This window comes from Engraulis encrasicolus, chromosome 11 (assembly GCF_034702125.1).
Source record: "Engraulis encrasicolus isolate BLACKSEA-1 chromosome 11, IST_EnEncr_1.0, whole genome shotgun sequence".
In the NCBI taxonomy this organism is placed as follows: domain Eukaryota; kingdom Metazoa; phylum Chordata; class Actinopteri; order Clupeiformes; family Engraulidae; genus Engraulis; species Engraulis encrasicolus.
This window is the reverse complement of record NC_085867.1, coordinates 10,391,047-10,405,159: the sequence shown is the minus strand read 5'-3', so window position 1 is coordinate 10,405,159 and position 14,113 is coordinate 10,391,047.

Sequence of the window (14,113 nt, the reverse complement as noted above, 5' to 3'; positions counted from 1 at the left end):
TTCAATTCCTTGAGTAGAAAACCGAGAACTCAGTTATAAATACATGGGTTCACTTATAAACACAATGTTGTGAGGAGGGGCAAGACACTGCCAGCCAATCACGTGAGCTATTTTTTTTTTACCGACAGCAGTTTCCAACAATCAGAGGTTGAGTTGTGCGCAGCTAGTGTTGCGCAGCCAGGATAAAACAAAACATTAGAACCCATGTATGTAAATGAATAAATACTTAAAATACTAATTAGCGATTTTCTGTTTCACAATGAGAGAGTTGGCCTGTATTCCTGTGTCTGGCCACATATGAAATGTACTGCACTTGGGTAGGGTATGTTTTGCTTTAATTAGAGGTTTTTTATGTGCCACAGTCTGCTTCTGTGACGCCAGGTCTCAGACTGGCATGCTGACCGCCTGTTACACACACACACACACACACACACACACACACACACACACACACACACACACACACACACACACACACACACACAGCGTCATTACTCATGGTCAGCAATGATGTTTTTTTCCACTGCCTTTCCCTCAATCCTGCCCATAGCAACCAGTTGCAGCTTAGACTGCCAAAACAGACTTTGTTTTACTCAAAAACACACACACACACACACACACACACACACACACACACACACACACACACACACACACACACACACACACACACTCCTACTCACACTCAGGGAGTCTCTCTCTCTCTCTCTCTCTCTCTCTCTCTCTCTCTCTCTCTATCTCTCTCTCTCTCGCTCTCTCTTTCTCTCTCTCTCCCTAGGCTTACACGGGGTCTCTATGTGTTCTTGTGGGATTGGGTGGTTTGGCGGGATGTTGTGGGGGATGAATGTATCTGTAAATTTGCGACATGTTTATTGGTATCTGTGTAACCGCGTATAACAGGAGTGATTCAGTTACTCTGATGAGGCGTGTTTAACTCAGCCCTCTGTTTATGTAGCCATAAAAGTCCACAGTAGAATCATTAAGCAAACCTACTGGACAAAAATCATACTTTCCACTTGGAAGACTGCCGAATGACAAAGCGCGCGCGCACACACACACACACACACACACACACACACACACACACACACACACACACACACACACACACACACACACACACCAGGGCTTGACACTGGCACCAGCCAACCGGCCAAATGCTGGTAAAACTTGGCTGTGGCTAGTAATGCTTTCATTGTCACTAGCCAATTTGGCTGGCAGCTTATTCCTTGGTGTTACATACGCATCATAGCCTATATTCTATTGTTCGCCCTTTCTGTATCAATTGTTTGCATTTGCATTTTTTTTTTTTTTTTTACGTTTTTTTTTTTTTTCTCCGGGCCGGATGGAACCCTCTGGCGGGCCGGATGCGGCCCGCGGGCCGTATGTTTGACACCCCTGCTGTACTTAAACATTGTCAATTCTAATATGCGGATTCCGGTCCTTCCTTGCTCACTTGCCTCCTTGTGGCCTTGTGATGACATCACCGACAACCGAATTGTATTTCAATGTCTCGCAAAAGCTCACTTCTAATGTCCTTTTCTCATTTGCGAATGACGAATAGTCCTCCAAAAGCTGTTGTGGCTACGCTGACAGCGGGGAAACTTTATTGTTTTCTTCAACGAGGCAGGGCGTCAACGAAACACGAGGCCACAAGCACAGATAGAGGACGCAAGTCCTCATATATCTCACAAGTGTATGACCAGCAGGGGGTAGCATTGCACAGCTCACAGCTCTCCTATGTGGCAGAACAACTCTGGAAAAAAATATAACATGCAAAATTATAATTGTTCAGATTTTACTACTTTTTTGTATGTGTTTGAGTAAAATGAACAGTTTTCTCCAACAGTCAAGATTTGAAGAGTTCAGATGCAAAATCCACGTAACTCTGGTTTGGTTTACATTCATGTACTTGATAATACATCTAAAAAGTTATATTACATAGGCCTAAATAAAATAAAAAATAATTGTATGAAATAAAAATAAAGACTTTTTTTCTCAAAAGGCACTTAGGGGCTTTCGCATCTGAACTCTTCCTAATTTCAAATGAAAATATGGTCATTTACAGAATTTACGTGAACTTAGACTTTTTTGTCCATTGAAATTTCTCTTAAGTGGTGGCAAAAAAAGTCACAAAAAGGCAAACACGCACCACAATCACCATAATACTGAATAAATAAATGTGGCATGAAAATAAGATAAAACTATAGAATAAAAACATTGATTTGTCCATCTCGCTCACTTAAATATTAAAACGGTTAAACACAACAGTACAGCTGAAAACATGATGTGTTTTATGGAGAGTTGTGATTGAAGGCAGGGCCGGTTATAAGCATAGGCCGGCTAGGCGGTCGCCTAGAGCGCAATGTGAAGAAGGAGCGCCGAAATGGCGCTCTCCGATGCGTAATTTTGCGATATGGAGTTTTTTTTATGAAGTCGCAATCAACAAAGCGTGGCAAAAGCGCTCCTCACGGCAAAGCGCCCCTCAGCCAATAGTAATATCGCTTTCAACTGTCTCTGGTAAGTCTGTGAACCAATAAACAGACAGACCTGAGAAAGGGGGCGGGACTAGTGACAACGTGCAATCTATTTTGAATTTGGAGACTCATTCGAGAGACAGAGGGCAAGCGCGAACAGCAATGCTGCTCTGCTGGGTGGAGAATTGTTATGTTCTCATTAAACCAGTCATTGCATGATGCAGGTGTTGCAGAGGGTGTTTTGGAAGTATGTGGTTTAATCAGCAACCGTTTGTGGTAATGTAAAGCCTAATAGTTATGAGGCTACTGTTTGGAATTAGAGGGAAAAAGAGCTTTGCTTTTGATCTGAGAAATCGCTAGTTAGCATGCTAACATTAGCCAAGTATGCCAAGCAATGAAATCTAGTAAAGTAGGTGTTAGTAGCCTACTCACTAACACCCACCTGACATCATAATACTTGCTTAGGTTGACCAGCAATGTAAAGTAAGACTGGTGCCATGTTTAAAACAAGTTACGCTGCCATATCTCCTTCCATCCACTTGAATGAATTACCTGCTTGTTGTAAGCTTAAAAAAAAAACATTGTTTCCAGACCAGAATGACATATAGGCCTACATTAATCATGTAAGAGAACCATGCACAGCATGTTTTCATGCTGAGTGATGTAGTATTGCAGACAAGTGAGGCTATTTACTATATTTTGTATGTTATGAAATTCAAAAGCGTGACAGCTTTTCTCCCTTTCTCTCACCCTGTCCCTCCGGTTCAAACACATAGATAGCCCCTTCTCATTCTCCTACTCACAAATGCACCACTATTTCCAGTACAGAAATGAAATTGGTTTGGAATCATAGACAGCACAAATGTGTAGCTTATTAAAATTGTTATGCTGCCATGCTTTGTGATGCTGTAGGTAGTGTAGATAGGCTATCAATGCAGACCTCCTTGGTAGGCCTATTGTCTACACATGCATTTGACATGCAAATGTACTGTACCACTCTCCTGGCATTTCAATTCCATTTTACAATTCAAACACATTGATAACCTCCCTCTCATCTGGGGTTGGGGGCACCACCACCATTACATCCAAGACTCCACACAGTGAAGGTACTTTCATGCGACTCAATCTGATGTGTTGGTCGGCTGTCCAAAAGAACCAGAAATCCATTTGATGCAAAACAGTTATTGTTCTTGATGCTATTTAGTTAAGCNTACTACTCTTGTGTTCTGTAAGGTATAAAAAGGGGGGGGGGGGGGGGGGGGCTGGGGGGCGCCAGAACTCAAACTCGCCTAGGGCGCCAAATAAGCCAGAACCGGCCCTGATTGAAGGACAGGCCTGAGGGGAAGAAGGGTCCCAGGGGTAGCTGCAGGCGGCGACAGGGAGACGTCCTTGCCGTTACTCTGCCAACGTGAGATGTTCCGGGACTTGTCGAGTGAAACGTCAATGAAGGGTGGCTCCCGGCTGATGACACTACAGTTACCCCGTTGGCACCGTCGGAGTTGTGTCAGGCGGAAACACCATGCAGGTAGATCTTATCTGTGCTTCCTCTTACTAAGTGTCTTCTTTGTTAAAGTCTGTGTGTGCAGTGTGAAAGTTGCAGATGCTCGTGTCCACTCACCTTGCCGCCATGATTGACAATCAGTGTGTTTTGTTTATTTGACAGAGGGACAGTTGGACTGGGGGAGAAATGGGGCCCGGGTACTTTTGGCTTAATGGGGCCCCTCATGATTAGCGGTGCAGAACTGACTCACCGGTGGGCCTCGCACCCTCGTGGGCCCCTATTTTCAGAAATGTAAATTTAAAAACAAAGATTTTTTATTTATTTTTTTACATTTCTGAAAATAGAGGCCCACGGGGTTGCAGGGCCCGCTGGGAAAAGTCCGGCATGGCAGATGGACAGTCCAGTCCTGCTGGTAGACCATGGTCATTGTCCCCTGATTGTACATTTAGAATGCTTCAAACACCTCAGTCAAACTCTTAAGTTTGTTTTCATTAATCACTGCCTTGAGGATAAATGGGGGTGGTGTAGGCTATATAGACTGAATTTATCATTGTTGATCATATATTGGTTTTCATTAATAGATACATTTTACATCACTGAAAATAATACAGAGGACATGACCTCTGTGTCCTCAACGGTAGTTGGTAGGGTTTTACAGCAGTGCACACAACAGTAAACTAGCTTCATACTGCAGATAGGCCTGTGGACAGGCCTATTCACTACTTGCTGAAGATACTCCACTCCATCATACAGTAACAACATAGCTATGACATTACACAGAGCCTTAAAGGAACTCTCCGCCCTTTTTGATATTCACATATTTGCAGTATTTCCAGGCATTATTCATGAATGTACGTATATTGTGCATATTATTTTCTTCTCAGTGTTTCCAGTACTTAGATTCATTGGTGTCAGAATTATTAGCATAGCTTAGCATAATCACTGGAAGTAAATGAGAGCATTAGCATCAAGCCACAAGTGATCACAGGACAGGATTGAAGTTCTATTTTGCATTCTGGTGAAATTTACATTCATTTTAAAGTAGTTTAGTGCACTTGATGATGTTTTGTTTGCTCCCATAGACTTGCATTGCTATACTTAATTTGGCTATACTTTGGCTAAACTAGGCAATGCAAACATATTGACGAAAAATTCCATGTATTGTCATATTTCACAGGGATTTAACTACATATGAGCAATTTCTTGAAATGAGGTAGACCGTTCCATTAACCCTATCGCGCCGGATGCATCATCTATGATGCATCAAATTCAAAGCCCTCTCCACGCTGACACAAAAAAAAATCCATCTCAAAAACATCCTGCGTGTCATTTCCAAACGTCCTGCAGTACACGGAAACCGCCACAAGAGAGCAGCGGTCAACAACAAGTTGATCACAGCTCGGCGAAAAATGCAAAAATGGAGTAGAAGCGGTTTCCCTGACCGACGCTGAGATATCGTCAAATTGCAAAAGGTTTGTGTACAAATTTCCGAAATATAACTCTACATCCTTTCATTTGAACACTTGCTTTGTGCAATTAATCAAGGAAGAGTTTATATTTTTACACCGTGTTGCAGAGAGATCGTGCTAAAACTGATGAAACATATAAGCACCATCCGGCGGTGGCAGGAAGTCAGCCATCAATGCATTTGCTCCATAGGGAAACTTACAAAGCATACCACGACGATCGTTTAACAAAACACACAAGTTGTTTTACTTCAAGACAAAGATATTGCCTTAAGAAACAGGTTTTACTTGCAATTTTGAAAATGTAATGCAAAATGTTGAAATTATGATCTCGTAAAAAATGCATTGAAGTGAATGGAGAAATGGTCCAATTGTAGTAATGGACCCATATATTCAAATTACACATAAAAAATGAATAATGATCTATATTACACTCATAAATAGGTTGTTGAGCATGCGATCAGCTATGTTTTTACATATATTTTAAAAAAATTACCCAACTAGGCTGTGGGAAATGTAAAATATGGTCCTGCTAAAACAAGGATAGGCTTAAAAAAATGGCAGGATCTCACTAAATATTTAAAGATAATCCTCAAATTAAATTGTCTGACAACTTTTTTAAATTAAAAAAAAAGTTGTAAATGCATTAAAAGTCATTTTTCAATGGTCATGAAATTGGAATTTTCATTCATTAAAAGCCTGATGCATCATATATGATGCATTAAATATCTCAGTGACCTTAACAAAATTTTGAATTTTTTTTTACATTTCTTATAAGGGACCAATATTGAAGCAAATTCCAAAAAAAATGAATTTTCTCTCTTTGCTTTCATGGTTCAGGTTTCACAGGGTTAAGTAACAGATTGAAAACAGGGTCATTAGCATTTTGCAGAGGGTCTGCCTCAAGAGGTTAAAATATCACACACTGGATATAAATGGGTGAATATTCTTTATTTGTCGCATGTTTTTTGTGTGATTTGCAGTGAATCTGCAGACACATTTAATCCAATAAGAAAGCAGTAATTTTATTCAAGATGCAATTTGAGCTGTCACTTGGAAGTGTGTGGTAAATAACCAATCCGCTTCACTCAGCTTCATCAACTGTGCCTTTTTCCACACATTTGTCGGCAACATGAATAGGAGTCCCATCAAATGGTACATGAAAAGAGAAGTCACACAGCAGACCCTGTGGAAAAAAACAAAAAACAAAACAGATTAACAACAGCATGCTTACAATAAATTTAATGTTGAGTCCTGTGAGAAATCTGTGATCAGCTGCAAGACCTCGCAATTGAATTCTCTTAATTAATTAAGAAACAGTGACTCAAAAACTGATGGTACGATTTTGTATCCCGAGGGTTATTAGTACAATTCCTGTCCTGCAGAAGAAAAAAAACTGCAGTTTAATTCAGCACTATTCTGAGAATATATAGTGTTGAGCATTTTTTTGTGGGTGCACCATGTAAGATGGTGGCCAGAGTAGGTATTGCAACTATGCTGAACATTGAAAGTGTGCTGCCTTCTGCCAAATTTGATCTTTTCATGAGTATTTACTAAATAATAAACCAACATTTACTAGTATGACCAAGTGAGTGAGTTTTGCAGCTAAAATGTCCATTTCTGGAAATTCAAAATGGCGGACGATGGAGAACACCCCCCTTTTAATGATAAGTGACATTTTTCCAGGCAAGATAAATATTTAGAATTTGATGATGGTGGTAAGTATTTGTTAAAAAGGTACTACTAAAACTACTAAAATGACTAAAAATATTACACAGTGCACCTTTAATGAATTTTAGTTCCGTGTAGGCCTACTGTGTGCTGCTGTGTCACAATGGCCCTTTCCTTTTGTTAATGTTGGCATGCATTAGGTTAAGCAGAACACACAGTCTGGACTATTTTCAGTCACAGGTATTCAGCTCCTGTTCATACACTGTACGAGGGAATTGCAGGGTTTAAAATTTCACATCTCACGACTCATAACGTCCTCACACTATACGACTATGCATTAGTCACTCACCTCTATCCACAGGGTAGGCCTAATGTGTAGATCTGAAGTTTCAATTATGACCTTCAGCCTGTAGTTATATCCATTTACATGCTGTAGAACAAAGAACAGAATACATTGAATTCAAAACACATGAACAGCTTCTTTCCAAAATGAGATATATCCTTTTTGGAACATTTTGGGAAATTGACATTTTTGTATTGAGCATTCCATTGAATTACATTGTAAAATGTTTTTTTTATAGAGGTTTAAAAACATTTGAATGGCAAGAAGTCACACATAAATGACAGGACTTCATAACAGTCAATTCCAATATTAAACTGCAAAAGTAAAAAATGGATGATATCTCATTTTGGAAAGAAGCTCTTCACATAGGCCTAGCACTCAACATAAGGCCTATGTATCTTTTGGTTGGTTTTCTCGTAAGCCCTTAAGGATCAAGACTAATGTTCACTGCCAAGTGTTGTTCGTGTATAAAAAAATCTTAGCTAATACTAAGCTATCAATCATCAAAAGAGCAAAAATCATATCACAATGTTTGTTAGCTGGAATACCTGACGTTGTGCTGATACCACCTCGCCCAGTCTATAGGCCTGGCCTATTGGTCGACGAAGCATCCAGAGTCCAAAAGCAGTGCTGGCTAAATCTTGGGCTTCCTGGCCATTCAGATCCATGGGTTTAAAGCCTCCTATTTTAGGATCTATAATAACAACCATTATAATGTATTATCAATAGATGTAACATAACTTTGATAACTTTTTTTCACACCAAATCATACTCATTATTGTTTACTCAAACCCGTCAAGGGGAACATCAACATCAGACAACTTCAATAGGCCTACACGTTTCAAATAGAAACAGTATGATAATACTCACATGGCCTTGCTTCCTGGGCAGATGCCAGGAACAGCAGGTTGAACAGGAGCAGCGTCACAACACACAGAGCCATGTTCACGGGAGTGCAAGTTACTGTAGAGAGAGCCTCTGACACTTTCACTACAGAACAAGATGCCAATACTCAAGAACCCTCCATCTGTTATATAGAGCATGGAGAAGGCTAAAAACAACATGGTCATGATGAGTTTAGTTTATTTGCACCAAAGGGTGAAGTGATGTGTAGGCATTTCTGTTGACATTGCACATAATTCTTTGAAAAAATGTTGAAATCTTCATTGGGAGGAAGGGCAAAACATATTTGACCTTTTGTACATCAGCCCACATCATTTGTACATCATTTGAATATATAATACTGCAAAAATGAATATATAATACTGGTTTTTGATGGTTTTATGCTGTCCGATTTTTTAAATGTCATATTCGGTCATCATTTTAACATGTGAAATAAGAACAATAATATTAAAAATATGATTATATTATATATAATGAATATAAATAATATAAAATATTTACAAATATTTGTTCACAGTAATTATTATATTAGGACAAACATATTTTGTGTGCGTCCAAGAAAATTGTGTCAACACACTGTTACCCAATGAAATCAGCAATGGTTTGGTCCTAGGCCTATGACCAAAAAGTCACTAGAGATGAGATTTATTTGACGGGATCTGGACCATAGTGGCTCGTTCCTTTCAAAGAGCTGTTAAAAAATCGGTGTCTTTTGAAAGTTTTTGAATTATTCATTCAGTGTCAAGAAGTAGCATTTTTGACTCCACCTCTAGGTAATTTTGTCCAAGCAACAACTGACAAGCCCAATTCATTTAATGACCATTTCCGCCACTCTCTGTTCACTAGTTGTTCTATTCTTACCAAGTGCGTTTGCAAAGAAAAAAAAATATAATCAGCACAAATTAGTGAGATGGGCCTAAAGCTGGAGCAATCCAGAGGGTCTTTATTTTTTCAGTAGTAATGTAATAATGGCTAAATTCTGGTGCCTGTGAAGAGATCCTTCCTTAATAGCAAAGTTTATATTCACATCTGAGTGGGCCTACAATATCACAGACTGCTAGATACAACTCTGGCGGAATGCTGTCCATGCCTGCTGACTCTCTCCTCTCAAACGATCTATCATGTAACTCGTGTAATGGGATCGATTTGTCCAAACCTGCTCGATCTGAATCATTTAATGTAGGTAGGTGAAGATGATTCAACACACAACATTTTGTTTACTGTGTAGACGGTGATGACTAAAGTTTGCCGTAGAAAGATTGAAATGTACTGCTGACGGCTATGGGATGTAGTTATGTCGCCCTCTGCTGTTCGGACTATATCAATTCAAGACTTGGATTAATTGTCAAGGACCGGAAAGTAGAAGGGTGTGCCCCATACTTAGGACTTAGATGCCCCATACTGTCTGATTGCTGAATCCTTTGACATATAGACCTAAGCAGCGGATGCTGACATGCAACATGGTGGGGTGTCAGGCCATTTGAACAAGAAGATTGGGTCATGATAAATAAATAAGCTTATCATTGATAATAAGGACACCTTGGCCTTTATCTGGTTATTTTACTGGTATTTACACTTTTACTGGTAGTTACACATTGCAGTGTACAGCCGTCTCAAAATGTTTTGTTGCCTAAACATACACCTACGACCAAAGTTGATTTTCTGAAGAGGTGAGAGTGATTTAGTGATTAAGAATGACACCCGATCTGCATAATTGAAGTGTTTTGAAGTGACTTATCTGCTCATTGGCACATTATGTTCGATAGGCGACAAAACTTTTGTCTTGGGATAATCTGCCCTGTCTGTGTTCATTCAAGGGTCAATCTTTCTTTGGTGCATGACATTTTGTACATACAACTTCATTCAGGAGGGTTGTAGCTTTCATATGAGTGACTTCTGAAGCCAATGATTTGTTGAAAGTCAGGTTATTAGTTGTTGTTCCAAACAGATGGATAGGCGACAAAACTTTTGGAGACGGCTGTATGCCACTTTTACATTGTAACCTTATTGCCACTAAAATGTTAATGACCATGTATTAATCCTACTTTGCGATGACAACACAGAGAGGCACAATGTTGTTATGATGTAGTTAAGTTTTTTCAGCTAATAACGAACAGGATCACCAGCAGTCGCATCTGCATGAAAAGGGCCTCTATACTTTTCTGTAAAATATGACTACTACCTGCAGTTGATGGTTTGAAGATGGTTTCATGTTGCAATGCTGCTGACGTTTTGAACTTTGAAAAAGTGAGAACAATGGAATGGCATTTCATAACTGTCAAATGAAAGGTCAATTTTCCTACTATCACTTACCGGTATCTCCTTGGGCAATGGCTCAAACATTTCCTGAGAAGGAACAGGCATGTGTAACTGCACTTTTGTTTCTCAATGTTTAGACGTCAATCATGTCTTAAGTCTTGAACACATTTGATCAAGACGAGTCCACAGTCGCAAGAGGTGTCATTGTTGAAAAACTCCCTTTATGCATTTATACGTGACCAACAAGTAAGACCAGCTGTCATTCTCCAACCACATCAATTCAGTCGCCCGGTCCTGCAGATTTGACATGTTCAACATGCAGAAAACCAGACCCTTTCTGGCCCAAAATCCTACATATTGACTGGTTCAGGCCATGTTCATGCCCGGCATTGACTACTGTAACTCCCTCCTGGCAGATGTACTTGCTTGCAGGGCCCTAAATTAACTTTTTTCCATCACCAGCCAATTTGGCTAGTGGATATTTTTCCTTACCAGCCAAATAGAAGTTCCCCAAGGAAGGAAGGAGAAGAGATGAGAGGAAAAGGAGAGGAGAGAGGAGGAGCTCTTCTCTACCATGCGCAACAAAATGACAAGAAGCCTATGTTTAACTAAAAGTAAATAATATCACGGGAATCTTCGCTTCCTTTGTTACTTCCATAGCGTCGTTTTTGTTTTTTTTGTTTGTTTTTTTTTTTCTTTCCGATGGCGTGGGCTTTCCAACTTAGTTGCGCCAGGACTCGGAACAGGACAACTGACAGCTCTACGCTCACACGACTCTGACAGTCAGCTCTCCACCTCTGCCCTTGTCGCAATTTCGTTCCACATCCACTCCTTTTTAACGTCACTAGTCTTATTGTTACAATTACTACAAGCATTCACCAACACAGAGAACCTTACAGAGCAGAAGTAGCTCTGGGCATAATCTGCGTAAGTCCTGTTATTGAAACGGTCAGGCCCTCGCGTTCAAAAAGGCAGCCTGTTACAGCAAGGTTCATGCTAGTAGCCTAATAGGCCTAATAGCAGTCACGTTAAAAAGGTTGTAGCGAAAGCGACAAGAGCATAGGAGGAGAGCTGCCTGTCAGAATAGTGTGAGCGTAGCTGACAGAAGGCTGGTCGTCTGAAATGTTTTCAGTCCTGGCGCGCACAGCATGGATAAATAATATAACACGGCGCACAGCATGGAGTTGCCGCTGTCAGCATCGGACCTGTCGCTTCTATGGGATCTGTCGCGTTTGTCATCTGATTGGCCGAAATTAACGATCCATGTTTTAGGGGCTGTCCCATAGAGGTAGAAAATAACACTAGAGTGGACATGGCAATTCAGTACAGCACTGGGAAATGGCACATGGCGCCTCCCATTGTCTGTAGGTAGTGTAGGCACCTTCAGTCAATTCAAGTCAATGGAGACACGCCCACCTCTGTTAAAAAAATGACTAAAACTGTGTGAATATGAAGTAACCCATTAATCAAAGACCAGATTTGAAATGTCAGGATAAATATCTACTTAAATCATTTAAAACCGCTGCAGGCGGTCTAGAATGTGGCGGCACGTTTGGTATTCACTCAACCCCAAAGGACCCCTGTTACTCCTCTATTCATCGAGCTGCACTAGCTAGTGCTCTACCTATCCCTACCCGGATCAAGCACAAGGCCTTGACCCTTGCCTACAAAATCACTGCAGGAACAGCTCCAGCTTATCTGAAGGACATGCTAAGGTCTTATGTTCCTGGAAGAGAACTACGCTCCTCAGACACAGGAGCCACTCCACTTTGTCAAACTGTGCCTAGACCGAAACCCATTCCTAACCCTATAGCCTGGCTGTCAGTGAATAATGTGTCAACCTAAAACATAGCTTTCCTTTGGCATGCCACTTCTGCATGCCACATGCCACTAAATCATATAACCCCTTCTGAACTTAGCCTACTTCAATGCCAGGGACACAATATTTTAATGAAAAATATTTACATCACCATATTCTGTCCCTGGCACTGGAGCAAATCATACACCCAGATTGGTTGCAGTCAGGACAGGTTCAGAACAAAAATGGCAATGCCATTTTGCATTTATGGAACTTTACTTTTATTTCGACAAGTTGCTGTCCTTTTTTGTTTCTGAAAGGTTTGGTATGAAGGTCTTATGAAAGAGTCATAATTCCGTCATGCAAAGTGTAAAACAGCTGCTATGAACGTGTTATGCAGCGAAACATCAAGTCAAGTGTAACCAAGATGTGGGATATCCCCTCCTTTCTCCATGTACAGCACTGTCATGCCGAGCCACTCTTACCAGAGATTCTTCAAGTATAGAGATATGCCAACATAATAGGTTTCTATGGGCACCTAACGCAACCAGGTTCCGGTCTGCCTAAAGGGCCGTGTCATAATGCTCCTACAATGAATAGAACAGTCCTTAGGTCTGCCTAGGTCTGCCTAAGGGGGGCCATAATAGAACCAGGAAACAATGGGCCAATGGAACCTCTCTCTCTCTACTCTCTCTGCTGTTACATTATAACCGTATTGCCACTAAAATGGTAATGACCATGTCTTAATCTATTCCTTAAAGGGGCTATATGTAGGATTAAAAGTTTAATTAATCACTGTTCCGAGTCAGCCGATGCTTATTTGAGCAGTGTTGCCAGATTGGGCGGGTGCTACTTGGGATGAGCGTCGGCGGGCAAAAAAGGGAAAAATTGGCCATTTGGCGGTTTTTTAAGCCGTTTTGGGCCCATAGAAGTCAATGTAATTTGTTGAATTTGGGCGGAATTTAGCGCATTTTGGCGGTTTTTGAGAACCTTCTGGGCGGGATTTGGTCAGACACATCTGGCAACACTGTATTTGAGTCAATAGTAAGTGAACGATGACTCTTGCAACCACTTTCATTATCCGTCCGCTGAGAACCCCAAATGTAACTTTGGACAGAGCGGCCCGCTACGAGTGTCGTAGGAAACACTTCTACAAAATTCACTTTACATACCTCATTCCGATTTGTATCAACTGCTGGCATTCTGTGATGAAAAAAACATTCTCACAGTGAGCTTATGTAAACAGTATTTTTTCATGATGAACAGGACCACCAGCAATCTGCATGAAAAAGGCTACTTTATTTTTTCGTACAATATGACTACTACCTGCACTTGATGGTTTGAAGATGGTTTCATGTTGCAATGCTGCTGTCATTTTGAACGTTGAAAAAGTGAGAACAATGGAATGGTATTTCATAACTTCCAAATGAAGTTTTGCTACTATCACTTACTGGTAGCTCCTTGGGCAATGGCTCAAACACTTCCTGAGAAGGAACAGGTATGTGTAACTGCACTTTTGTTTCTCAATGTTTAGACATCAATCAAGTCTTAAAAAACATTAATATTCATTGTTTCAAGTGCAGTATCGCCATACAATATGGTCACAAAACACTCTAAAACAAAACAAAAAAACAAAATAATTATAAAACTTATTATAAAAATAATAAAAGAAAATGATTAGGAAAATAAAAATGT